The sequence below is a fragment of the Balaenoptera acutorostrata genome, chromosome 17, assembly GCF_949987535.1.
Source record: "Balaenoptera acutorostrata chromosome 17, mBalAcu1.1, whole genome shotgun sequence".
Classification (NCBI taxonomy): domain Eukaryota; kingdom Metazoa; phylum Chordata; class Mammalia; order Artiodactyla; family Balaenopteridae; genus Balaenoptera; species Balaenoptera acutorostrata.
Window position 1 is genome coordinate 48,678,862 of NC_080080.1, and position 26,798 is coordinate 48,705,659.

A 26,798-nucleotide genomic window follows, 5' to 3' on the forward strand; every position below is an offset into this window, starting at 1 on the left:
AAGCTCCAGAGAAGGGCGTGAACCACAGCTATCAGCTCAGACCCCAGAGACAGGCATGAAACACTAACACTACTGCCACTGTCACCAAAAATCCTGTGTGAAAGCACACAGGTCACTCCCCACAACCCCCTGGAAGCCTGTGCAGCATGCCAGTGACAGGGTCCCAAGACCCAGGGACAACTTCCCTGGGAGAACACATGGCATGCCTCAGGCTGTTGCAATGTCATGCTGGCCTCTGCTGCCTCAGGCTTGCCATGCATTCCAATTATGAATACTGTACCCCTCCCTCCCCACGGCCTGAGAGAGAAAGAGAGCCCTAATCAGCTCCTCCTCTAACCCCCTCCTGTCTGGGAGGGGAACAGATGCCTGAAGGCGACCTACACACAGAGGGGGGCCAAAAGCAAAGCTGAACCCCAGGAGCTGTGTGAACAAAGAGGAGAAAGGGAAATTTCTCCCAGCAACCTCAGGAGCAGCAGATTAAATCCTCACAGCCAACTTGATGAACACTGCATCTGTGGAATACCTGAAAAGACAATGATTCATCCCAAAATTGAGACAGTGGACTTTGGGAGAAACTGTAGACTTGGGGTCTGCTGTCTGCAACTGATTTCTTGCTGATTTTTATGTTTATCTTAGTATAGTTTCTAGTGCTTGTTATCACTGGTGGATTTGTTTATTGGTTTGATTGCTCTCTTCTTTCTTTTATTTTTTTCTATTATTTATTTATTTTTTTAAATTTTATTATTCATTTTATTTTATTTTATTTTATTTTTCTGCCTTTTGTTTCTTCCTTTTCTTCTGAGCCGTGTGGCTGACAGTGTCTTGGTGTTCCGGCTGGGTGTCAGGCCTGAGCCTCTGAGGTGGGAGAGCCGAGTCCAGAACATTGGACCACCAGAGACTTCCCTGCCCCACATAATATCGATCAGTGAAAGCTCTCCCAGAGATCTCTGTCTCAACACTAAGACCCAGCTCCACCCAATGGCCAACAAGGTACAGTGCTGGATGCCCCATGCCAAACAACTAGCAAGACACGAACACAAACCCACCCATTAGCAGAGAAGCTGCCTAAATTCATACTAAGTTCACAGACACCCCAAAACACACCATGGGATATGGCCCTGCACACCAGAAAGACAAGATCCAGTCCCACCCACCAGAACACAGGCATCAGTCCCCTCCACCAGGAAGCCTACACAAGGCACTGAACCAACTTCACTCACTGAGAGTAGACACCAAAAACAATGGAAACTACAAACCTGGAGCCTGCAAAATGGAGAGCCCAAACACAGTAAGTAAAACAAAATGAGAAGACAGAGAAATGTTCAACAGGAGCAAGGTGAAAACCCACCAGACCAAACAAATGAAGAGGAAATAGACAGCCTACCTGAAAAAGCATTCAGAGTAATGATAGTAAAGATGATCCAAAATCTTGGAAATAGAATGGAGAAAATACAAGAAACTTTTAACAAGGACTGGAAGAAGTAAAGAGTAAACAAACAATGATGAACAACACAATAAATGAAATTTAAAATTCTCTAGAAGGAATCAATAGTAGAATAACTGAGGAAGAAGAACAGATAAGTGACTTGGAAGACAAAATAATGGAAATAACTGCCACAGAGCAGAATAAAGAAAAAAGAATGAAAAGAATTGAGGACAGTCTCAGAGAACCCTGGGAAAATATTAAATGAACCAACATTAGAATTATAGTAGTCCCAGAAGAAGAACAGAAAAAAAAAGGGTATGAGGAAATATTTCAGAGATTATAGTTGAAAACTTCCTTAACATGGGAAAGGAAATAGTCAATCAAGGCCAGGAAGCACAGAGAATCCCATACAGGATAAATCCAAGGAGAAACACACCAAGACACATATTAATCAAGCAATCAAAAACTAAATACAAAGAAAAAATATTAAAAAGCAGCAAAGGAAAAGCAACAAATAACATACAAGGGAATCCCTATAAGGTTAACAGCTGATCCTTCAGCAGAAACTCTGCAAGCCAGAAGGGAGTGGCAGGACATAATTAGAGTGATGAAAGGGAAAAACCTACAACCAACATTACTCTACCCAGCAAGGATCTCATTCAGATTTGATGGAGAAATTAAAACCTTTGCACATAAGCAAAAGTTAAGAGAATTCAGCACCACCAAACCAGCTTTACAACAAATGTTAAAGGAACTTTTCTAGGCAGGAAACAAGAGAAGGAAAAGATCTAAAAAAGCAAACCCAAAACAATTAAGAAAATGATAATAAGAACATACACATTGATAATTACTTTAAATGTAAATGGATTAAATGCTCCAACCAAAACAAACAGACTAGCTGAATGGTTACAAAAACAAGACCTGTATATATACTGTCTACAAGAGACCCACTTCAGACCTGGGGACACATGCAGACTGAAAGTGAGGGGATGGAAAATGATATTCCATGCAAATGGAAATCAAAAGAAAGCTGGAGTAGCAATTCTCATATCAAACAAAACAGACTATAAAATAAAGACTATTACAAGACACAAAGAAGGATACTTCATAATGATCAAGGGATTGGAACTTCCTTTTGGCATAGTGGTCAAGAATACACCTGCCAATGCAGGGGACATGGGTTCGAGCCCTGGTCTGGGAATATCCCACCTGCTGCAGAGCAACTAAGCCTGTGTGCCACAACTACTGAGCTTGCACTCTAGAGACTGTGAGCCACAACTACTGAGCCCACATGCCACAACTACTGAAGCCTGTACTTCTAGAGCCTGTGCTCTGCAACAAGAGAAGCCACCACAATGAGAAACCTGCACACCAAAACAAAGAATAGACCCTGCTTGCTGCAACTAGAGAATGCCCAGGTGGTGCAATGAAGATCCAAAGCAGCCAAAAATAAATAAATAAATAAATAAATAAATAAATAAATGTACCAAATAAAATGAGCAAGGTACAATCCAAGAACAACATATAACAAATGTAAATATTTATCCACCCAACATAGGAGCACCGCAATACATAAGGCAAGTGCTAACAGCCATAAAAGGGGAAATAGACATTAACATAAAAATAGTAGGGAACTATAACACCCCACTTTCACCAATGGACAGATCATCCAAAATGCAAATAAATAAGGAAACACAAGCTTTAAATGACACATTAGACAAGATGGACTTAGTTGATATTTATAGTACATTCCATCCAAAACAACAGAATACACTTTCTTCTCAAGTGCTCATGGAACCTTCTCCACGATAGATGATAGCTTGGGTCACAAATCAAACCTCAATAAATTTAAGAAAATTGAAATCGTATCAAGTATATTTTCCAACCACAACATTATGAGACTAGAGATAAATTACACGAAAAAAACTAAAAAATACAAACACATGGAAGCTAAACAATATGCTAATAAATACCCAAGAGATCACTGAAGAAATCAAACAGGAAATCAAAAATTACCTAGAAACCAATGACAATGAAAACACGACCACCCAAGATCCATGGGATACAGCAAGAAATTCTACGAGGGAAGTTTATAACAATACAATCCTACCTCAAGAAACAAAAAAAATCTCAAATAAACAACATAACCTTACACCTAAAGCAATTAGAGAAAGCAGAACAAAAAAAGCCCAAAGTTAGTAGAAGGAAAGAAATCATAAAAATCAGATCAGAAATAAATGAAAAAGAAATGAAGAAAACAATAACGAAGATCCATAAAACTAAAAGCTGGTTCTTTGAGAAAATAAACAAAATTGATAAACCATTAGCCAGAACCATCAAGAAAAAAGATAGAAAACTCAAATCAACAGAATTAGGAATGAAAAAGGAGGAGTAAAAACTGACACTGCAGAAATACAGGGATCATCAGAAATTACTACAAATAACTACATGCCAATGAAATGGACAACCTGGAAGAAATGGACAAATTCTTAGAAATGCACAACCTTCCAAGACTGAACCAGGAATAAATAGATAATATGAACAGACCATTCACAAGCACTGAAATTGAAACTGTGATTAAAAATCTTCCTACAAACAAAAGCCCAGGACCAGATGGCTTCAGAGGTGAATTGTGTGAACATTTAGAATGGAACTAACACCTGTACTTCTCAAACCCTTTCAAAATATAGGAGAGGGAGGAACACTCCCAAATTCGTTCTACAAGGCCACCATCACACTGTTACCAAAACCAGAAAAACATGTCCCCAAAAGAAAACTACAGGCTAATATCACTGATGAACATAGCTGTAAAAATCCTCAACAAAATACTAGCAAGCAGAATCCAACAGCACATTAAAAGGATCATACACCATGATCAAGTGGGGTTTATCCCAGGAATGCAAGCATTCTTCAGTCTATGCAAATCAATCAATGTGATACACCATATTAACAAACTGAAGGATAAAAACCATGTGATCATCTCAATAGATGCAGAAAAAGCTTTCAAGAAAATTCAACACACATTTATGGTAAAAACTCTCCAGAAAGTGGGCATAGAGGGAATTTGCTGCAACATAATAAAGGCCATATATGGCAGACCAAAAGCCAACATCGTTCTCAATGGTGAAAACCTGAAAATATTTCCTCTAAGATAAGGAACAAGACAAGGTTGCCCACTCTCACCACTATTGTTCAAAATAGATTTGGAAGTTTTAAAAAGGGCAATCAGAGAACAAAGAGAAATATAAGGAATCGAAATCGGAAAAGAAATAAAACTGTCACTGTTTACAGATGACCTGATACTGTACATAGAGAATCCTAAAGATGCTACCAGAAAACTACTAGAGCTAATCAATGAATTTGGTAGAGTAGTAGGATACAAAATTAATGCACAGAAATCTCTTGCATTCCTATATACTAACAACTGAAAAATCTGAAAGAAAAATTAAAGAAACACTCCCATTTACCATTCCAACAAAAAGAATATAATATCTAGGAATAAACCTACAAAAGGAGACAAAACACCTGTATGCAGAAAACTATAAGACACTAATGAAAGAAATTAAAGATGATACAAAGAGATAGAGAGATATACCATGTTCTTGCACTGAAAGAATCAACACTGTGAAAATGACTCTACTACCCAAAACAAACTGCAGATTCAATGCAATCCCTATCAGACTTCCAACGGCATTTTTCACAGATCTAGAACAAAAAAATTCACAATTAATATGGAAACACAAAATACCCCAAATAGATAAAGCAATCTTGAGAAAGAAAAACGGAGCTGGAGGAATCAGGCTCCCTGACTTCAGACTATACTACAAAGGTACTGTAATCAAGACAATATGGTACTGGCACAAAAACAGAAATATAGATCAATGGAACACGATAGAAAGCCCAGAGATAAACCCATACACATATGGTCACCTTATCTTTGATAAAGGAGGCAAGCATATACAGTGGAGAAAAGACAGCTCTTTAATAAGTGGTGCTGGGAAAATTGGACAGGAACATGTAAAAGTATGAAATTAGAACACTTCCTGACACCATGCACAAAAATAAACTCAAAATGGATTAAAGACCTAAGTGTAAGGGCAGACACTATCAAACTCTTAGAGGAAAACATAGGCAGAACACTCTATGACATACATCACAGCAAGACCCTTCTTGACCCACCTCCTAGAGAAATAGATATAGAAACAAAAATAAACAAATGGGACCTAATGAAACAATAGCTTTTGCACAAAAAAGGAAACCATAAACAAGACGGAAAGACAGCCCTTAGAATGGGAGAAAATATTTGCAAACGAAGCAACTGACAAAGGATTAATCTCCAAAGGATGTATCTCCAAATACAAATAGCAGATGCAGCTCAATATCAAAAAAGCAAATGACACAATCCAAAAATAAGCAGAAGACATAAATAGACACTTCTCCAAAGAAGATATACAGCATGCCAACAAACACATGAAAGGATGCTCAACATCACTAATCATTAGAGAAATGCAAATCAAAACTACAATGAGGTATCACCTCACACTGGTCAGAATGGCCATCATCAAAAAAATGTATAAAAAATAAATGCTGGAGAGGGTGTGGAGAAAAGGGAACCCTCTTGCACTGTTGGTGGGAATGTAATTGATACAGCTACTATGGAAAACACTATGGAGGTTCCTTAAAAAACTAAAAATAGAACTACCATATGAACCAGCAATCCCACTACTGGACATATACGCTGAGAATACCATAATTTGAAAAGAGACATGTACCACAATGTTCATTGCAACACTATTTACAATAGCCAGGACATGGAAGCAACCTAAGCGTCCATCGACAGATGAATGGATAAAGAAGATGTGGCACATATATACAATGGAATATTACTCAGCCAGAAAAAGAAACGAAATTGAATTATTTGTAGTGAGGTGAATGGACCTAGAGTCTGTCATACAGAGTGAAGTAAGTCAGAAAGTGAAAAATAAATACCATATGCTAACACATATAGATGGGATCTAAAAATGAAAAAAAAAAAAAGGTTCTGACGAACCCAGGACAAGAATAAAGACACAGACGTAGAGAATGGACTTGAGGACATGGGGAGGGGGAAGGGTAAGCTGGGACGAAGTGAGAGGGTAGCATTGACATATATACACTACCAAATGTAAAATAGATAGCTATTGGGAAGCAGCTGCATAGCTCAGGAAGATCAGTTCTGTGTTCTGTGACCACCTAGAGAGGTGGAATAAGGAGAGTGGGAGGGAGGTGAAAGAGGTAGGGTATATGGGGATATATGTATACATATAGCTGATTCACTTTGTTATTCAGCAGAAACTAACACAACATTTAAAGCAATTACACTCCAATAAATATGTTAATAATAAATAAATCTGCTTTGGTGGAACTTTTTATATGGAATTTCCAGATTGAATTTTTAATAGTTTCTTGAAGCTAAGGAGCTAAGCTGAACAACTGCCATCAGTCTTCACCTGCAATGCTCACAGATTTGGGTACATGCCTCCCTTCTGGAGGTTCCCCAAATATCCAGGAATTTCTGTGCCTGCCAGGAAGTTATCTTATTCACCAGTAAGCCTGCTGGGAACCCTGTGAGCAAGGTACCAGGCTGTTTTTCCAAGAGGTTTTAACGGTTCCATTAAGTCAACCTTGGTTCCTTCAAGCTGTCTGATCGTGCCTTTCTGGCCTGTGTGTATATGTGCCTCTCTCAAATATGACATTCCAGTCAAAGCCTTGGTAATATAACCAATGCTTCCAACTGTGTACTGTATAACTGTACACAGAATAGATTCTTACTGAAACTATGAAAATAAATACATTGCCAAGAAAATAAGAATACTTATAGAGGGTTTCTGAATTCTGAAGGGATATGGTAGGGAGAAAAACATAAATGTTTCAATTCTGCCTACAAATGTATAATTCATAATATTTCTATAAATCTTTAAAATATCCTTGTATCTGGAAAGCAAAGATTTTAAAAACTAGTAATATTTTAGACAGAGTTATAAAAAATTAAGTCCATATTCATCAATTCATTCAATCCCGTGTAATTACTTCTTGTTCTGCTTGAGTCTAGTTTTCTGTTAGTTCTGACACCTTGCCTGATTACTGAGGGTGGTAGTGACACTGGTAATTCCAAGAAGTTTGCAAGTTTAAGGGTCCTAAGATTTTTTTTATAAGTAAAATTTATTCTTGATTCAAAGTTCAAAATGTACACATGAGTATATGATGAAAAATCAATCTCTCTCCTACTACTATTTCCCAACTACTCAGTTTCCTTCCTTTTCCTGTGAATCCTTCCAGAGATTTTCTGTGTACGTGCATGTGTGTGTGTGTGAGTGTGCGTGTGTATATAAACTTTTCCTCCATGTATGCTGTCATAATCTATATACTCTTCTATACCTTGCTTTTTTTAAAACATCTTTATTGGAGTATAATTGCTTTACAATGGTGTGTTACTTTCTGCTTTATAACAAAGTGAATCAGTTATACATATACATATGTTCCCATATCTCTTCTCTCTTGCGTCTCCCTGCCTCCAACCCTCCCTATCCCACTGCTCTAGGTGGTCCCAAACCACCTAGCTGATCTCCCTGTGCTATGTGGCTGCTTCCCACTAGCTATCTATTTTACGTTTAGTAGTGTATATATGTCCATGCCACTCTCTCACTTTGTCACAGCTTACCCTTCCCCCTCCCCATATCCTCAAGTCCATTCTCTAGTAGGTCTGTGTCTTTATTCCTGTCTTACCCCTAAGTACTTCATGACCTTTATTTTTTCTTAGATTCCATATATATGTGTTAGCATATGGTATTTGTTTTTCTCTTTATGACTTACTTCACTCTGTATGACAGACTCTAGGTCCATCCACCTCACTACAAATGACTCAATTTCATTTCTTTTTCTAGCTGAGTAATATTCCATTGTATATATGTGCCACATCTTCTTTATCCATTCATCTGTTGGTATACACTTAGGTTGCTTCCATGTCCTGGCTATTGTAAATAGAGCTGCAAAGAATATTTTGGTACATGACTCTTTTTGAATTATGGTTTTCTCAGCTTATATGACCATAGTGGGATTTCTGGGTCATATGGTAGTTCTATTTTTAGTTTTTAAGGAACCTCCATACTGTTCTCCATAGTGGTTGTATCAACTTACGTTCCCACCAACAATGCAAGAGTGTTCCCTTTTCTCCACACCCTCTCCAGCACTTCTTGTTTCTAGATTTTTTTGATGATGGCCATTCTGACCGATGTGAGAGGATATCTCACTGTAGTTTTGATTAGCATTTCTCTAATGATTAATGATGTTGAGCATTCTTTCATGTGTTTGTTGGCAATCTGTATATCTTCTTTGGAGAAATGTCTATTTAGGTCTTCTGCCCACTTTTGGAATGGGTTGTTTCATTAATATTGAGCTGCATGAGCTATTTATATATTTTGGAGATTAATCCATTGTCAGTTGCTTCATTTGCAAATATTTTCTCCCATTCGGAGGGTTGTCTTGTGGTCTTGTTTATGGTTTCCTTTGCTGTGTAAAAGCTTTTAAGTTTCATTATGTCCCATTTGTTTATTTTTGTTTTTATTTCCATTTGTCTAGGAGCTGGGTCAAAAAGGATCTTGCTGTGATTTATGTCATGGAGTGTTCTGCCTATGTTTTCCTCTAAGAGTTTGATAGTGTCTGGCCTTACATTTAGGTCTTTAATCCATTTTGAGTTTATTTTTGTGTATGGTGTTAGGGAGTGTTCTAATTTCATTCTTTTACATGTACCTGCCCAGTTTCCCCAGCACCACTTTTTGAAGAGGCTGTCTTTTCTCCACTGTATATTCTTGCTTCCTTTATCAAAGATAAGGTGACCATATGTGTGTGGGTTTATCTCGGGCTTTCTATCCTGTTCCATTGATCTATATTTCTGTTTTTGTGCCAGTACCATACTGTCTTGATTACTGTGGCTTTGTAGTATAGTCTGAAGTCAGGGAATCTGATTCCTCCAGCTCCATTTTCCGTTCTCAAGATTGCTTTGGCTAAACGGGGCCTTTTGTGTTTCCATACAAATTGTGAAATTTTTTGTTCTAGTTCTGTGAAAAATGCCAACAGTAGTTGGATAGGGATTGCATTGAACCTGTAGATTGCTTTGGGTAGTAGAGTCATTTTCACAATGTTGATTCTTCCAACCCAAGAACATGGTATATCTCTCCATCTATTTGTATCATCTTTAATTTCTTTCATCAGTGTCTTATAATTTTCTGCATACAGGTCTTTTGTCTCCTCAGGTAGTTTTATTCCTAGATATTTTATTCTTTTTGTTGCAATGGTAAATAGGAGTGTTTTTTTTTAATTTCACTTTCAGATTTTTCATCATTAGTGTATAAGAATGCCAGAGATTTCTGTGCATTAATTTTGTATCCTGCTATATTACCAAATTCATTGATTAGCTCTAGGAGTTTTCTGGTAGCATCTTTAGGATTCTCTATGTATAGTATCATGTCATCTGCAAACAGTGACAGCTTTACTTCTTCTTCTCTGATTTGGATTCCTTTTATTTCTTTTTCTTCTCTGATTGCTGTGGCTAGGACTTCCAAAACTATGTTAAATAAGAGTGGTGAGAGTGGGCAACTTTGTCTTGTTCCTGATCTTTGTGGAAATGGTTTCAGTTTTTCACCATTGAGGACAATGGTGGCTGTGGGTTTGTCATATTTGGCCTTTATTATATTGAGGAAAGTTCCCTCTATGCCTACTTTCTGCAGGGTTTTTATCATAAATGAGTGTTGAATTTTGTCGAAAGCTTTCTCTGCATCTATTGAGATGATCGTATGGTTTTTCGCCTTCAATTTGTTAATATGGTTTATCACGTTGATTGATTTGTGTATATTGAAGAATCCTTGCATTCCTGGAATAAACCCCACTTGATCATGGTCTATGATCCTTTTAATGTGCTGTTGGATTCTGTTTGCTAGTATTTTGTTGAGGATTTTGCATCTATGTTCATCAGTGATATTGGGCTGTAGTTTTGTTTCTTTGTGACATCTTTGTCTGGTTTTGGTATCAGGGTGATGGTGCCCTTGTAGAATGAGTTTGGGAGTGTTCCACCCTCTGCTATAATTTGGAAGAGTTTGAGAAGGATAGGTGTTAACTCTTCTCTAAATGTTTGATAGAATTCCCCTGTGAAGCCATCTGGTCGTGGGCTTTTGTTTGTTGGAAGATTTTTATCACAGTTTAAATTTCAGTGCTTGTGATTGTTCTGTTCATATTTTCTATTTCTTCCTGCTTCAGTCTCTGCAGGTTGTGCATTTCTAAGAATTTGTCCATTTCTTCCAGGTTGTCCATTTTATTGACATAGAGTTGCTTGTAGTAATCTCTCATGATCCTTTGTATTTCTGCAGTGTCAGTTGTTACTTCTCCTTTTTCATTTCTAATTCTATTGATTTGAGTCTTCTCCCTTTTTCTCTTCATGAGTCTGGCTAATGGTTTATCAATTTTGTTTATCTTCTCAAAGAACCACCTTTTAGTTTTATTGGTCTTTGCTATCATTTCCTTCATTTCTTTTTCATTTATCTGTGATCCGATATTTATGATTTCTTTCCTTCTGCTAACTTTGGAGTATTTTTGTTCTTCTTTCTCTAATTGCATTAGGTGCAAGGTTAGGTTGTTTATTTTAGATGTTTCTTGTTTCTTAAGGTAGGATTTTATTGCTATAAACTTCCCTCTTAGAACTGCTTTTGCTGCATCCCATAGGTTTTGGGTTGTCATGTCTCCATTGTCATTTGTTTCTAGGTATTTTTTGATTTCCTCTTTGATTTCTTCAGTGGTCAATTCGTTATTAAGTAGTGTATTGTGTAGCCTCCATGTGTTTGTATTTTTTACAGATCTTTTCCTGTAATTGATATCTAGTCTCATAGCGTTGTGGTCGGAAAAGATACTTGATACGATTTCAATTTTCTTAAATTTACCAAGGCTTGATTTGTGACCCAAGATATGATCTATCCTGGAGAATGGTCCATGAGCACATGAGAAGAAAGTGTATTCTGTTGTTTTTGGGTGGAATGTCCTATAAATATCAATTAAGTCCATCTTGTTTAATGTATCATTTAAAGCTTGTGTTTCCTTATTTATTTTCATTTTGGATGATCTGTCCATTGGTGAAACTGGGGTATTAAAGTCCCCTACTATGATTGTGTTACTGTCGATTTCCCCTTTTATGGCTGTTAGTATTTGCCTTATGTATTGAGGTGCTCCTTTGTTAGGTGCATAAATACAATTGTTATATTTTCTTCTTGGATTGATCCCTTGATCATTATGTAGTGTCCTTATTTGTCTCCTCTAATAGTCTTTTTTTTTAAGTCTATTTTGTCTGATATGAGAATTGCTACTCTAGCTTTCTTCTGATTTCCACTTGAATGGAATATCTTTTCCCATCCCCTCACTTTCAGTCTGTATGTATCCCTAGGTCTGAAGTGGGTCTCTTGTAGACAGCATATCTAGGGGTCTCGTTTTGGTATCCATTCAGCCAGTCTGTGTCTTTTGGTGGGAACATTTAATCCATTTACATTTAAGATAATTATCAATATATATGTTCATATTCCCATTTTCTTAATTGTTTTGGGTTTGTTATTGTAGGTCTTTTCTTACTCTTGTGTTTTTTGCCTAGAGAATTTCCTTTAGCGTTTGTTCTAAAGCTGGTGTGGTGGTGCTGAACTCTCTCAGCTTTTGCTTGTCTGTAAACCTTTTAATTTCTCCATCAAATCTGAATGAGATCCTTGCTGGGTAGAGTAATCTTGGTTGTAGGTTTTTCTCCTTCATCACTTTAAGTATATCCTGCCACTCCCTTCTGGCTTGCAGAGTTTCTGCTGAAAGATCAGCTGTTAACCTTATGGGGATTCCCTTGTGTGTTATTTGTTGTTTTTCCCTTGCTCTGTTTAATATGTTTTCTTTGTATTTAATTTTTGATAGTTTGATTAATATGTATCTTGGCGTGTTTCAACTTGGATTTATCCTGTATGGGACTCTCTGTGCTTCCAGGACTTGATTAACTATTTCCTTTCCCATATTAGGGAAGTTTTCAACTATAATCTGTTCAAATATTTTCTCAGTCCCTTTCTTTTTCTCTTCTTCTTCTGGGACCCCTATAATTCGAATGTTGGTGTGTTTAATGTTGTCCCAGATGTCTCTGAGACTGTCCTCAGTTCTTTTCATTCTTTTTTCTTTATTCTGCTCTGCAGTAGTTATTTCCACTATTTTATCTTCCAGGTCACTTATCCGTTCTTCTGCCTCAGTTATTCTGCAATTGATCCCTTCTAGAGTGTTTTTAATTTCATGTATTGTGTGTTCATCATTGCTTGTTTCCTCTTTAGTTCTTCTAGGTCCTTGTTAAATGTTTCATGCATTTTATCTATTCTATTTCCAAGATTTTGGATCATCTTTACTATCATTATTCTGAATTATTTTTCAGGTAGACTTCCTATTTCCTCTTCATTTGTTAGGTCTGGTTTGTTTTGACCCTGTTCCTTCATCTGCTGTGTGTTTTTCTGTCTTTTCATTTTGCTTATCTTACTGTGTTTGGGGTCTCCTTTTCACAGGCTGCAGGTTTGTAGTTCCCATTGTTTTTGGTATCTGTCCCCAGTGGCTAAGTTTGGTTCAGTGGGTTGTGTAGGTTTCCTGGTGGAGGGGACTAGTGCCTATGTTCTGGTGGACGCAGTTGGATCTTTTCTTTCTGGTGGGCAGGTCCACGTCTGGTGGTGTCTTTTGGGTTGTCTGTGGCCTTATTATGATTTTAGGCAGCCTCTCTGCTAATGGATGGGACTCTGTTCCTGTTTTGCTATTTGTTTGGCATAGGATGTCCAGCACTGTAGCTTGCTGGTTGTTGAGTGAAGCTGGGTCTTGGTGTTGAGATGGACAACTCTTGGAGATTTTCGCCATTTGGTATTACACGGAGCTGGGAGGTCTCTTTTGGACCAGTGTCCTGAAGTTGGCTCTCTCACCTCAGTGGCACAGCCCTGATGCCTGGCTAGAGCACCAAGAGCCTGTCCTCCACATGGCTCAGAATAAAAGGGAGAAAAAATAGAAAGAAAGAAAGAAAGAAAGAAAGAAAGAAAGAAAGAAAGAAAGAGGATAAAATAAAATAAAGGAAGATGAAATAAAATAACGTTATTAAAATAAAAAATAATTAATAAGGAAAAATAATTTTTAAGTAAAAAAAAAAAAAAAATAGGAAAAAGAAAAAGAAACCGGACGGACAGAACCCTACGACAAATGGTGAAAGCAAAGCTATACAGACAAAATCTCACACAGAAGCATACACATACACACTCACAAAAAGCGAAAAAGGGGGAAAATAATATATCTTGCTCCCAAAGTCCACCTCCTCAATTTGGGATGATTCATTGCCTATTCAGGCATTCCACAGGTGCAGGGTACATCAAGCTGATTGTGCAGTTTTAATCTGCGGTTTCTGAGGCTGCTGGGAGAAATTTCCCTTTCTCTTCTTTGTTCACACAGCTCCCGGGGTTCAGCTTTGGATTTGGCCCCACCTCTGCGTGTAGGTCACCTGAGGGCATCTGTTCTTCGCTCAGACAGGACAGGGTTAAAGGAGCAGCTGATTTGGCGGCTCTGGCTCACTCAGGCCGTGGGGAGGGAGGGGCACGGATGCGTGGTGAGCCTGCAGGAGCAGAGGCCGGCATGACGTTGCACCAGCCTGAGGTGCACCTTGTGGTCTCCCAGGGATGTTGTCCCTGGGTCACGGGACACTGGCAGTGGTGGGCTTCACAGGCTCCCAGGCGGTGAGGTGGGGATAGTGACCTGTGCTCGCACACAGGCTTCTTGGTGGCTGCAGGAGCAGACTTAGCATCTCATGCCCGTCTCTGGGGTCTGCGCTGATAGCCATGGCTCGCGCCCGTCTCTGTAGCTCCTTTAAGCAGTGCTCTTAATCCCCTCTCCTCGCGCATCAGGAAACAAAGAGGCAAGAAAAAGTCTCTTGCCTCTTCGGCAGCTCCAGACTTTTTCCTGGACTCGCTCCCAGCTAGCAGTGGCGCACTAACCCCTTCAGGCTGTGTTCACGCCACCAGCCCCAGTCCTCTCCCTGCGATCCAACTGAAGCCCGAGCCTCAGCTCCTAGCCCCTGCCCGCCCCAGCGGTTCAGCAGACAAGCATGAGTGTTGGTGACACTGCAACTTCCTGGGGAATTTGTCCCTGGATTATGGGACCCAGGCAGTGGTGGGCTGCACAGGCTCCCAGGAGGGGACGTGTGGATAGTGACATGTGCTTACACCTAGGATTCTTTGTGTTTGCAGTGGCAGCCTTAGGGTTTCATGCCCGTCTTTGATGTCCGTGATGATTGTCACGGCTTGCACTAATCTCTGGAGCTCGTTTTGGTGGTGCTCTGAATCCCCTCTCCTCATGCACCCTGAAACAATTGTCTTTTGCCTCTTAGGTAGTTCCAGACTTTTCCCCAGACTCCGTCTTGGCTAGCTGTGATGCACTAGTCCCCTTCAGGTTGTGTTCACGCAGCCAACCCCAGTCCTCTCCCTGGGATCTGGCCTCCGAAACCCGAGCCTCAGAGCCCAGCCCTCCCCCGCCCTGGCGGGTGAGCAGACAAGCCTCTCAGTCTGGTGAGTGCTGGTCGGCACTGATCCTCTGTGTGGGAATATCTCTGCTTTGCCCTCTGCATCCCTGTTGCTGCACTCTCCTCCATGGCTCTGAAGCTTCTCCCCCGCCACCCCCTGTCTTTGCCTGTAAAGGGGCTTCTAGTGTGTGGAAACCTTTCCTCCTTCACAGCTCCCTCCCACTGGTGCTGGTCCTGTCCCTATTCTTTTGTCTCTGTTTTATCATTTTTCTTTTGCCCTACCCAGGTACGTGGGGAGTTTCTTGCCTTTTGGCAGGTCTGAGGTCTTCTGCCACGTTCAGTGGGTGTTCTATAGGAGCAGTTCCACGTGTAGATGTATTTCTGTTGTATCTGTGGGTAGGAAGGTGATCTCTGCATCTAACTCTTCCGCCATCTTCTCAAAATATCCTCCTATGATTTAACCAGTCAAGTTGGTGTCTTGATCACTGAATACTGTTGAAAGCATACCTCAAGTGGAAAAGACATCTAACAGTTTTATTGCTACTGTGAGGGCATCAGCCTTGTAGCCAGGGAAGACTCCAACACATCTAGAAAACATATGTACAATAACAAGAACGTTTTGACAACCCATACTAGGTAGGAGATGAAAGAAGTTCAGTTGCTGGTGTTTAATGGGTTCAGAGGAAGGAAGTCTGAGGCTTTTGTGGACAAAAATAGATTTTTTTTCCCCTAAGTTATAAACCTGACAGGTCAGATATTGCTGGTAAACTGTTTTCACAACATTATAGACATCTTCCCACCAATAGTTACAATTTGAATCATCTTAAATGCACTATGGTGGGTGAAGGAATGCAAATTTTAAAATGTGGTTTGCCAGAGCCAAGAAGAAACAAGTGCTGTCTTGGGTTTCCCATAGCCCCAACTGGTTGTTTAATTTACCATGCTTAGTTATCCACTTAACCAAAATAACAATTAAAGATTTTATAGGTAAATATAAGTTATAGCTAAAAAAAATTTAGTTATTTTAATACAACGAGGACTAGGTTTGCTTAAATAATCAAAGACCTGATAAATATAATACAGAACATAATTGATTAGTTTGAAAAGACACAAGAATTTTTTTTTTAATAGGTAAGTTACTTAAAGGTAAAGAAAAACCTTTCATAATCTTTTACTATCAAGAACAGATCAATAAAAAATGCACAACTTTGTCCTTAGAGAGAAAACCAAATTCCAATTTTTGCATCAGTTTACTTTAATATTAAAAATCATTTACCTAATTAAATTAATTGCAATCTTGTCCAGTCCTGACCACACATAAAATTCTTTTCCAAAGATTCTTTATTCAGAAACATTTTGCAACTTTCTATGTCCATTTTAGTTTGTCTCTCATTTTCTTTCCCATTTAGAAATAACCAGCTTTAGGATAAAATCACTTTCTTTATACTTAACAAAATATTTCCAGATCTTATACCTTTTCTTACCCCAAAATACATCCAATTTATATTATTATAACTGGTAGTGTAACCACACATATTACTTAAAATTCATAATCCTTTGAAATCTTAATTTTTTCACAAAAGGAAGAAGTTAACAATTGTGAACTTTATTAACATTTTGTGGCTTGGCAAACTTGTAAACACATTTTATACTTTCTAGAAACAATTTAACACATAATTTAACATAGTGAAACTCTAAGGATGTAAATTACCAAAGAGATTTAGGAAATTATTTAAGTAGACATATCTAGAAAAACTATTGTTAAAAAGTTCACTTAAAAAAAAAAAAAAAAAAAAAAGTTCACTTAAAAACTCTTATAGCTTCTGCCCATTTTTGGATTGGGTTGTTTGTTTTTTTGTTATTGAGCTGCATGAGCTGCTTGTAAATTTTGGAGATTAATCCTTTGTCAGTTGCTTCATTTGCAAATATTTTCTCCCATTCTGAGGGTTGTCTTTTGGTCTTGTTTATGGTTTCCTTTGCTGTGCAAAAGCTTTTAAGTTTCATTAGGTCCCATTTGTTTATTTATGTTTTTATTTCCATTTCTCTAGGAGCTGGGTCAAAAAAGGATCTTGCTGTGATTTATGTCATAGAGTATGGACTTGAGGGTATGGGGAGGGGGAAGGGTAAGCTGTGACAAAGTGAGAGAGTGGCATGGACATATATATACTACCAAACGTAAAATAGATAGCTAGTGGGAAGCAGCCACATAGCACAGGGAGATCAGCTCGGTGCTTTGTGACCACCAAGAGGGGTGGGAGAGGGAGGGTGGGAGGGAGGGAGATACAAGAGAGAAGAGATATGGGAACATATGTATATGTATAACTGATTCACTTTGTTATAAAGTGGAAACTAACACACCATTGTAAAGCAATTATACTCCAATAAAGATGTTAAAAAAAAACTCATTGCATTTAGGTCTATTTAATTTATTTGTTCTTAACAATCATGCAAAGATTACTCGTGAAAATTTCATGAGACACTAATGCAGTTTGCCATTTCCTTAATTTTGTGTTTTTTTTTTCTTTTTTACCAACAAATTTTACAATAGAGACAAAATTAGCCCATTTGACTAGAAAATCTAGGTAGAATGAAATTTGAATAAATGTATTATATTTAATGCTAACTCTGAAGACACAACTGTATTAATTGACAATCTTAAAATTAGTTTTAATTTACTAAATATCATCCTAGATCATGTGAATTTGAAAATCATTTGAGTTAGTTTTTTACTATATTTTTGAGAATTTTTATATAAGCACTTGTTTGCTAAAGCTAATATTTTCTAAATATATGACAAATTATATTTTCCCTCCTTATTTTATGCAATTTATATTTAGACAACCATTTTCTTTTAACTTTTATTTTATATTGGAGTAGAGATGATTTACAATGTTGTGTTAGTTTCAGGTCTACAGCAAAGTGATTCATTTATACATATACACATATTTATCCTTTTTCAGATTCTTTTCCAATTTAGGTTATTGCAGAATATTGAGTAGAGTTCCCTGTGCTATACAGTAGGTTCTTATTAGCTATCTATTTTATACATAGTAGTATGTATATGTCAATCCCAATCTCCTAATTTATCCCTCACCCCACACCTTTCTCCTCTGGTAACAAAAGTTTGTTTTCTAAGTCTGTGAGTCTATTTGTTATGTAAATAAGCTAATTTGTATCACTTTTTAAGATATCACATATAAGTGATACTATATGATATTTGTCTTTCTCTGTCTCACTTATTCACTTAGTATGATAATCTCTAGGTCCATCCATGTTGCTACAAATGGCATTTTCATTTTTTTTTGACGCTGAGTAATATTCCATTGTATAAATGAACCAAATCTTCTTTATCCATTCATCTGTCAATGGACATTTAGGTTGCTTCCATGTCTTGGCTATTTTAAATAGTGCTGCAATGAACACTGGGGTGCATGTATCTTTTCAAACTAGGCTTTCTCCAGATATATGTCCAGAAGTTAAGTTGCTGGATCATATTCTAGCCCTTATTTTAGATTTTTATGGAACCTCCATACTGTTCTCCATAGTGGCTGTATCAATTTACATTCCCACCAACAGTGCAAGAGGCTTCCATTTTCTCCACACCCTCTCCAGCATTTGTTTGTAGACGTTTTGATGATGGCCATTCTGACTGGTGTGAGATGATAACTTATTGTAGTTTTGATTTGCATTTCTCTAATCATTAGTGATGCTGAGCATCTTTTCATGTGTTTGTTGACCATCTGTATATCTTCTTTGGAGAAATGTCTATTTAGATCTTCTACCCATTTTTTAATTGGGTTTTTCCTATTTGGTATTGAGCTACATGAGCTGTTTGTATATTTTGGAGATTAATCGCTTATCAGTTGCATCATTTGCAAATAGGTTTTCCTATTCTGTGTGTAGTCTTTCCATTTTGTTTATGGTTTCCCTTGCAGTGTGAAAGCTCTGAAGTTCAATTAGGTCCCATTTGTTTATTTCTGGTTTAATTTCCATTACTCTAGGAGACAGATCCAAAAAGATATTGCTGTGATTTATGTCAAGGGGTGTTCAGCCTACGTTTTCCTCTCAGAGTTTTATAGTGTCTGGCCTTACATTTAGGTCTTTAATCCATTTTGAGTTTATTTTTTATGTGGTGTTAGTGAATGTTCTAATTGCATTATTTTATATGTAGCTGTCCAGTTTTCCCAGCACCACTTATTGAGGAGACTGTCTTTTCTCTATTGTATAGTCTTGCCTCCTTTGTCATGGATTAAGTGACCGTGGGCATGTGGGTTTATCTCTAGACTTTCTATGCTGTTCCATTGATCTACATTTCTTTTTTTGTGCCAGCACCATACAGTATTGATTACTGTAGCTTTGTAGTAGAGTCTGAAGTCAGGGAGCCTGATTCCTCCAGCTCTGTTTTTCTTTCTCAATATTGCTTTGGCTATTCGGGGTCTTTTGTGTTTCCATAAAAATTGTAAAATTTTTGGTTCTAATTCTGTGGAAAATGCCTTTGGTAATATGATAGGGATTACATTGAATCTGTAGATTACTTTGGGCAGTATAGTCATTTTTACAATATTGATTCTTCCAATCCAAGAACATGGTATATCTCTCCATCTGTTTGTGCCATCTTTGATTTCTTTCATCAGTATCTTCTAGTTCTCTGAGTACAGGCTTTTGCCTCATTAGGTAGGTTTATTCCTATGTATTTTATTCTTTTTGTTGCAATTGTAATGGGATTGTTTCCTCAATTTCTCTCTCTGATCTTTCCTTAGTAAGGTGTAGAAATGCAACAGATTTCTGTATATTAATTTTGTATCCTGCAACTTTACCAAATCCATTGATGAGTTCTAGTAGTTTTCTGGTAACATCTTTAGGATTTTCTATGTATAGTGTCATGTCATCTGCAACAGTGACAGTTTTACTTCTTTTCCAACTTGGATGTCTTTTATTTCTTTTTCTTCTCTGATTGCCAAGGCTAGGACTTCCAAAACTATGTTGAATAAGAATGGTGAAAGTGGGCATCCTTGTTTTGTTCCTGATCTTAGAGGAAATGTTTTCAGCTTTTCACCATTGAGTATGATGTTACCTGTGGGTTTGTCATATATGGCCTTTTTAAGTTTGTGATAGGTTCCCTCCATTCCCACTTTCTGGAGAGTTTTAATGATAAATATGTGTTGAATTTTATCAAAAGCTTTTTCTGCCTCTATTAAGATGATCATAGAGATTTTATTCTTCAGTTTCTTAATGTGGTGTGTCACAATGTTTGATTTGCACATATTGAAAAATACTTGCATCCATGGAATAAATTCCACTTGATCATGGTGTATGATCCTTTTTATGTATTGTTGGAGTCAGCTTCCTAGTATTTTGTTGAGGAATTTTACGTCTATGTTCATCAGTGATATTGACTTGTAATTTCCTTTTTTTTGTGATACTTTGTCTGGTTTTGGTATCAGGGAGATAGTGACCTCATAGAATGAGTGTGGGAGTGTTTCTTCCTCTACAATTTTTTGGAATAATTTCAGAAGGATAAGTGTTACCTCTTCCTTAAATGTTTGATAGAATATGCCTATGAAGCCATCTGGTCCTGAACTTTTGCTTCTTGGAATTTTTTAAATGACAGATTCAATTTCATTCCATGTGATTTGTCTGTTCATATTTTCTATTTCTTTCTGCTTCAGTTTTCAGAGATAGTACCTTTTATGAATTTTTTCCTCTTCTTCTAGGTTGTCCATTTTATTGGCATATAGTTGCTTGTAATAGTCTCTTATGGTCCTTTGTATTTCTGTAGTGTCCATTGTAACTTCTTTTTCATTTCTAATTTCATTGATTTGAGCATTTTCCCTTTTTTTCTGGTGATTCTGGCTAAAGTTTTATCAATTTTATTTGACTTTTAAAAGAACCAGATTTTAGTTTCACTGATCTCGTCTATGTTTTCTTTGTCTCTATTTCATTTATTTCTGCTCTGATATTTATGATTTCTTTCATTCCACTAACTTTAGGTTTTGTTTGTTCTTCTTTCTCTACTTCCTTTAGGTGTAAGGTTAGGTTGTTAATTTGAGATTTTTCTTGTTTCAATTCAAGGTACAATTGTATTGCTGTAAACTTCCCTTTTAGAACTACTTTTGCTGTGTCCCATAGGTTTTGAATCATCGTGTTTTCATTTTCATTTGTCTCTAGGTATTTTTGATTTACTCTTTGATTTCTTCAGTGATCTGTTGGTGGGTTAGTAGCTTATTGTTCAGCCTCCATGTGTTTGTGTGTTTTGCATGTGGTTTTTTTTTTGTATTTGATTTCTAATTGTGAGCAAAAAAGATGGTTGATATGATTTGTTTTCTTAAGTTTACCAAGGTTTGCTTTCTGCCCCAGCATTTGATCTATCCTGGAGGATGTTTCATGTGCACTTGAGAAGAATGTGTATTCTGCTGTTTTTGAATGGAATGTTCTATAAATGTCAATTAAATCCATCTGATGTAGTGTTCATTTAAGGCCTGCATTTCCTTATTGATTTTCGGTCTGGATGATCTGTCTGTTGATGAAAGTGGGGTGTTAAACTCCCCCACTATTATTGTGTTACTGTTGATTTCTCCCTTTATGGCTGTTACTATTTGCCTTATATATTGAGGTGCTCCTATGTTTGATGCATATATATTTACAATTTTGTTATCTTCTTCTTGGATGGCTCCCTTAATCATTATGTAATGTACTTCTTTGTCTATGTAACATCATTTATTTTAAAGACTGTTTTGCCTGATATATGTAATGCTATTCAGGCTTTCTTTTGATTTCCTTTTGCCTAGAATAACTTCTTAATAAATTTTTATTGGAGTATACTTGTTTTACAATATTGTGATAGTTTCTACTGTACCACAAAGTGAATCAGCAACACCTATACATATATCCCCTCTTTTTTGGATATCCTTCTCATTTAGTTCACCAGAGAGCACTGAGTAGAGTTCCCTGTGCTATACAGTAGGTTCTCATTAGTTATCTATTTTATATGTAGTAATGTATATATGTCAATCTCAATCTCCCAATTCATCCCACCCCACTTTCCTCCTTTATATCCATACTTTTGTTCTCTATGTCTCTGTCTCTATTTCTGCTTTGCAAATGAGATAGTCTATACCAATTTTTTCAGATTCAACATATATTTGTTAATATATAAAATTTGTTTTTCTCTTTCTGACATACTTCACTCTGTTTGACAGTCTCAAGGTCCATCTATGTCTCTACATGACCCAATTTTTCTCTTTTTTATGGCTGAGTAATATTCCATTGTATATATGTACCACATCTTATTTATCCATTCCTCTGTTAATGGACATTTATGTTGATTCCATGTCCTAGCTATTGTAAATAGTGCTCCAATGAACATTGGGGTGCATGTGTATTTTTGAATAATGGTTTTCTCTAAGTATATGCCCAGAAGTGGGATTGCTGGGTTATATGGTAGTTCTATTTTTAGATTTTTAAGGAACATCCATACTGTTCTCCATAGTGGTTGTATCAATATACATTCCCACCAGCAGTGCAAGAGGGTTCCCTTTTCTCCACACCCTCTCCAGTATTTATTGTTTGTATATTTTTTAATGATGGCCATTCTGACCAGTGTGAGGTGACACCTCATTGTAGTTTTGATTTGCATTTCTCTAATAATTAATGATGTTGAGCATCTCTTCTTGTACCTCTTGGCCATCTGTATGTCTTCTTTGGTGAACTGTCTATTTAGGCCTACTGCCCATTTTTTTTATTGGGTTGTTGGTTTTTTTGATATTGAGCTTCATGAGTTGTTTGTATATTTTGGAGGTTAATCTTTTGTCACTTGCTTCATTTGCAAATATTTTCTCCCATTCTGAGGGTTGTCTTTTCGTCTTGTTTATGGTTTCCTTTGCTGTGCAAAAGCTTTTAAGTTTCATTAGGTCCCATTTGTTTATTTTTGTTTTTATTCTTATTACTCTAGGAGATGGCTCAAGAAAGATCTTGCTGTGATTTATGTCAGAGTGTTCTGCTTATGTTTTCCTTTAAGTTTTATAGTGTCTAGCCTTATATTTAGGTCTTTAATCCATTTTGAGTATACTTTTGTGTATGGTTTTAGAGAGTGTTCTAATTTCTTTTTTTTTTACATGTAGCTATCCAGTTTTCCCAGCACCACTTATTGAAGAGATTGTCTGATCCACTGTATATTCTCACCTTCTTTGTCATGGGTTAGGTGACCATAGGTGCGTGGGTTTATCTCTGGGCTCTCTATCCTGTTACATTGATCTATATTTCTGTTTTTGTGCCAGTATCATACTGTCTTAATTACTGTAGCTTTGTACTATAGTCTGAAGTCAGGGAGCCTGATTCCTCCAGCTCTGTGTTTTTGTTTCTCATGATTGCTTTCTCTATTTGGGGTCTTTTGTGTTTCCATACAAATTGTAAATTTTTTTGTTCTAATTCTGTGAAAAATGTCATTGGTAATTTGAGAGGGATTGCATTGAATCTGCAGATTATTTTGGGTAGTATATTCATTTTGAAAATATCGATTCTTCCAATCCAAGAACATGATGTATTTCTCCATCTGTTTGTTTCATCTTTGATTTTTTTCATCATCACCTTATAGTTTTCTGAGTACAGGTCTTTTACCTCCTTCAGTAGGTTTATTCCTAAGTATTTTACTCTTTTTGTTGCAATGGTAAATGGGATTGTTTCCTTAATTTCACTTTCTGATATATTGTTGTTAGTGTATAGGAATGCAAGAGATTTCTTTGTATTAATTTTGTATCCTGTGACTTTACTAAATTCATTGATTAGCTCTAGTAGTTTTCTGGTGACATCTTTAGGATTTTCTATATGTAGTATCATGTCATCTGCAAACAGTGTCAGTTTTGCTTCTTCTTTTCCAATTTGTATTCCTTTTATTTCTTTTTCTTCTCTGATTGCAATGGCTAAGACTTCCAAAACTATGTTGAATAATAGTGGCAAAAGTGGGCACACTTTTCTTGTTCCTGATTTTAGAGGAAATGCTTTCAGTTTTTCACCATTGAGAATAATGCTTGCTGTGGGTTCATCATATATGTCCTTTATTATGTTGATGCTGGTTCCCTCTATGCTCACTTCCTGGAGAGTTTTTTTATCATAAATCGGTGTTGAATTTTGTCACAAGCTTTTTCTGCATCTATTGAGATGATCGCATGGTTTTTAATTCTTCAATTTTTAATATGATGTATCATAGTTATTGGTTTGTGTATATTGAAGAATCCTTGCATCCCTGGGATAAATCCCACTTGATCATGGTGTATGATCTTTTTAATGTGTTGTTGGATTTGGTTTGCTAGTATTTTGTTGAAGATTTTTGCATCTATGTTCATCAGTGATATTGGTCTGTAATTTTCTATTTTTGTGATATCTTTGTTTGGTTTTGGTACCGGTGAGATGGTGGCATCATAGAATGAGTTTAGGAATGTTCCTCCCTCTGCAATTTTGTGGAAGAGTTTGAGAAGCATAGATGTTAGCTCTTCTCTAAATGTTTGATAGAATTTCCCTGTGAAGCCATCTGGTCCTGGACTTTTGTATTTTAATCACAGTTTCAATTTCATTAATTGTGATTGGTCTGTTCATATTTTCTGTTTCTTCCTGGTTCAGTCTGTTAATGTTTTCCTTATATATTGAGGTGCTCCTATATTGGATGTGTGATATAAGCATTGCTACTCCAGCTTTCTTTTGATTTCCATTTGCATGGAACACCTTTTTCCATTCCCTCACTTTCATTCTGTATGTGTTCCTAGACTTGAAGTGAGTCTCTTGTAGACAGCGTATATATGGTTCTTGCTTTTGTATCCATTCAGCCGGTCTATGTCTTTTGGTTAGAGCATTTAATCCATTTGCATTTAAGGTAATCATAAATATGCATTTTTTGCCATTTTATTAATTGTTTTAGATTTGTTTTTGTATTTTTTTGTTTCCTTTCCTCTTTTGTTTTCTTCTCTTGTGATTTGATGACTAAACATATTGTTTATTTGGATTCCTGTGTGTGTGTGTGTGTGTATGTATCAATTGTAGATTTTCAGCTTGCTGTTCCCATGAAGTTTTTATTTTTATTTTTTTAATAAATTTATTTATTTATTTATTTATTTTTGTCTGTGCTCATGCTTTCTCTATTTGTGGCAAGCAGGGGTTACTCTTCGTTGTGGTGCAGGGGCTTCTTATTGTGGTGGCTTCTCTTGTTGCAGAGCATGGGCTCTATGTGCACAGTCTTCAGTAGTTGTGGCATGTGGGCTCAGTAGTTGTGGCTCGCAGGCTCTAGAGCACTGGCTCAGTAATTGTGGCACACGGACTTAGTTTCTCCACGGCATGTGGGGTCTTCCCAGACCAGGAATTGAACCCATGACCCCTGTATTGGCAGTCAGATTCTTAACCACTGTGCCACCAAGGAAGTCTCTCCTGTGAAGTTTGATATAGCAGTCTATATATATATATATATATATATATATATATATATATATATATATATATATATATATATATAAATATATATAACTTTTAAGTTGCTGTTCTTTTAATTTCAAATACATTTCAATATAATGCATTTGTACTCTCCTCACAATTGCTGGTTTTGTTATCATATTTGTGTTTGAATGATTTCCTACCTTTACTGTACTTTTGCCTTTACGAGTGAGCTTTCCCATTCATAATTTTCTTGTTCTAACTGTGGCCTCTTCTTTTCTGCCTGTGGAATTTCCTTTAGCATTTTTTGTAAAGCTGGATGGTGGTGCTGAATTCTCTTATCTTTTGCTTGTCTGTAATGCTTTTGCTTTCTCCTTCAAATCTGAACAAGAGCCTTACTGGGTAGATAATTCTTGGTTGTAGGTTTTTCCCTTTCATCACTTTAAATAGATCATCCCACTCCCTTCTGGCCTACAGATTTTCTGCTGAAAAATCAGTCTATAACCTTATAGGAATTCCCTTGTATGATATCTGTTGCTTTTCCCTTGTTGTTTTTAATATTTTCTCTTTTTTTTTTATTTTATTTTTGGCTGTGTTGGGTCTTCGGTTTGTGCGAGGGCTTTCTCTAGTTGCGGCAAGTGGGGGCCACTCTTCATCGCGGTGCGGGGACCGCTCTTCATCGCGGTGTGCGGGCCTTTCACTATTGCGGCCCCTCCCGTTGCGGGGCACAGGCTCCAGACGTGCAGGCTCAGTAGTTGTGGCTCACGGGCCCAGCTGCTCCGTGGCATGTGGGATCTTCCCAGACCAGGGCTCGAACCCGTGTCCCCTGCATTAGCAGGCAGATTCTCAACCACTGCGCCACCAGGGAAGCCCTTTCTCTTTGTTTTTAATTTTTGTAAGTTTGATTAATATGTGTCTTGGCCTGTTCCTCCTTGGGTTTATCCTGTATGTGACTCTCTGTGCTTCCTGGACTTTGGTGAGTTTTTCCTTTCCCATGTTAGGAAAATTTTCAGCTATTATCTCTTCAAATATATTCTCAGCCCCTTTTTCTCTCTTCTCCTTCTGGGACCCCATAATGTGAATGCTGGTGTGTTTAATGCTGTGTTGTGCGAAGGTTGTGCTGTGTGAATGTTGTGTGTGTTTATATATATACAAACACTTCTTAATCCAATTGTCTGTTGATAGGCACTTGGGTTGCTTCCATCTCTTGGTGATTGTAAATAGTACTGATATGAACATTATTGTGCATGTGCCTTTTCAAAATAGGGTTTTCATTTTTTTTTGGATGTATACCCAGAACTGGAATTGCTCAATCTTATGGTACTTCTATTTTTAGTTTTTTGAGGAATTTCCTTACTGTTTTCCATATGGCTACAACAA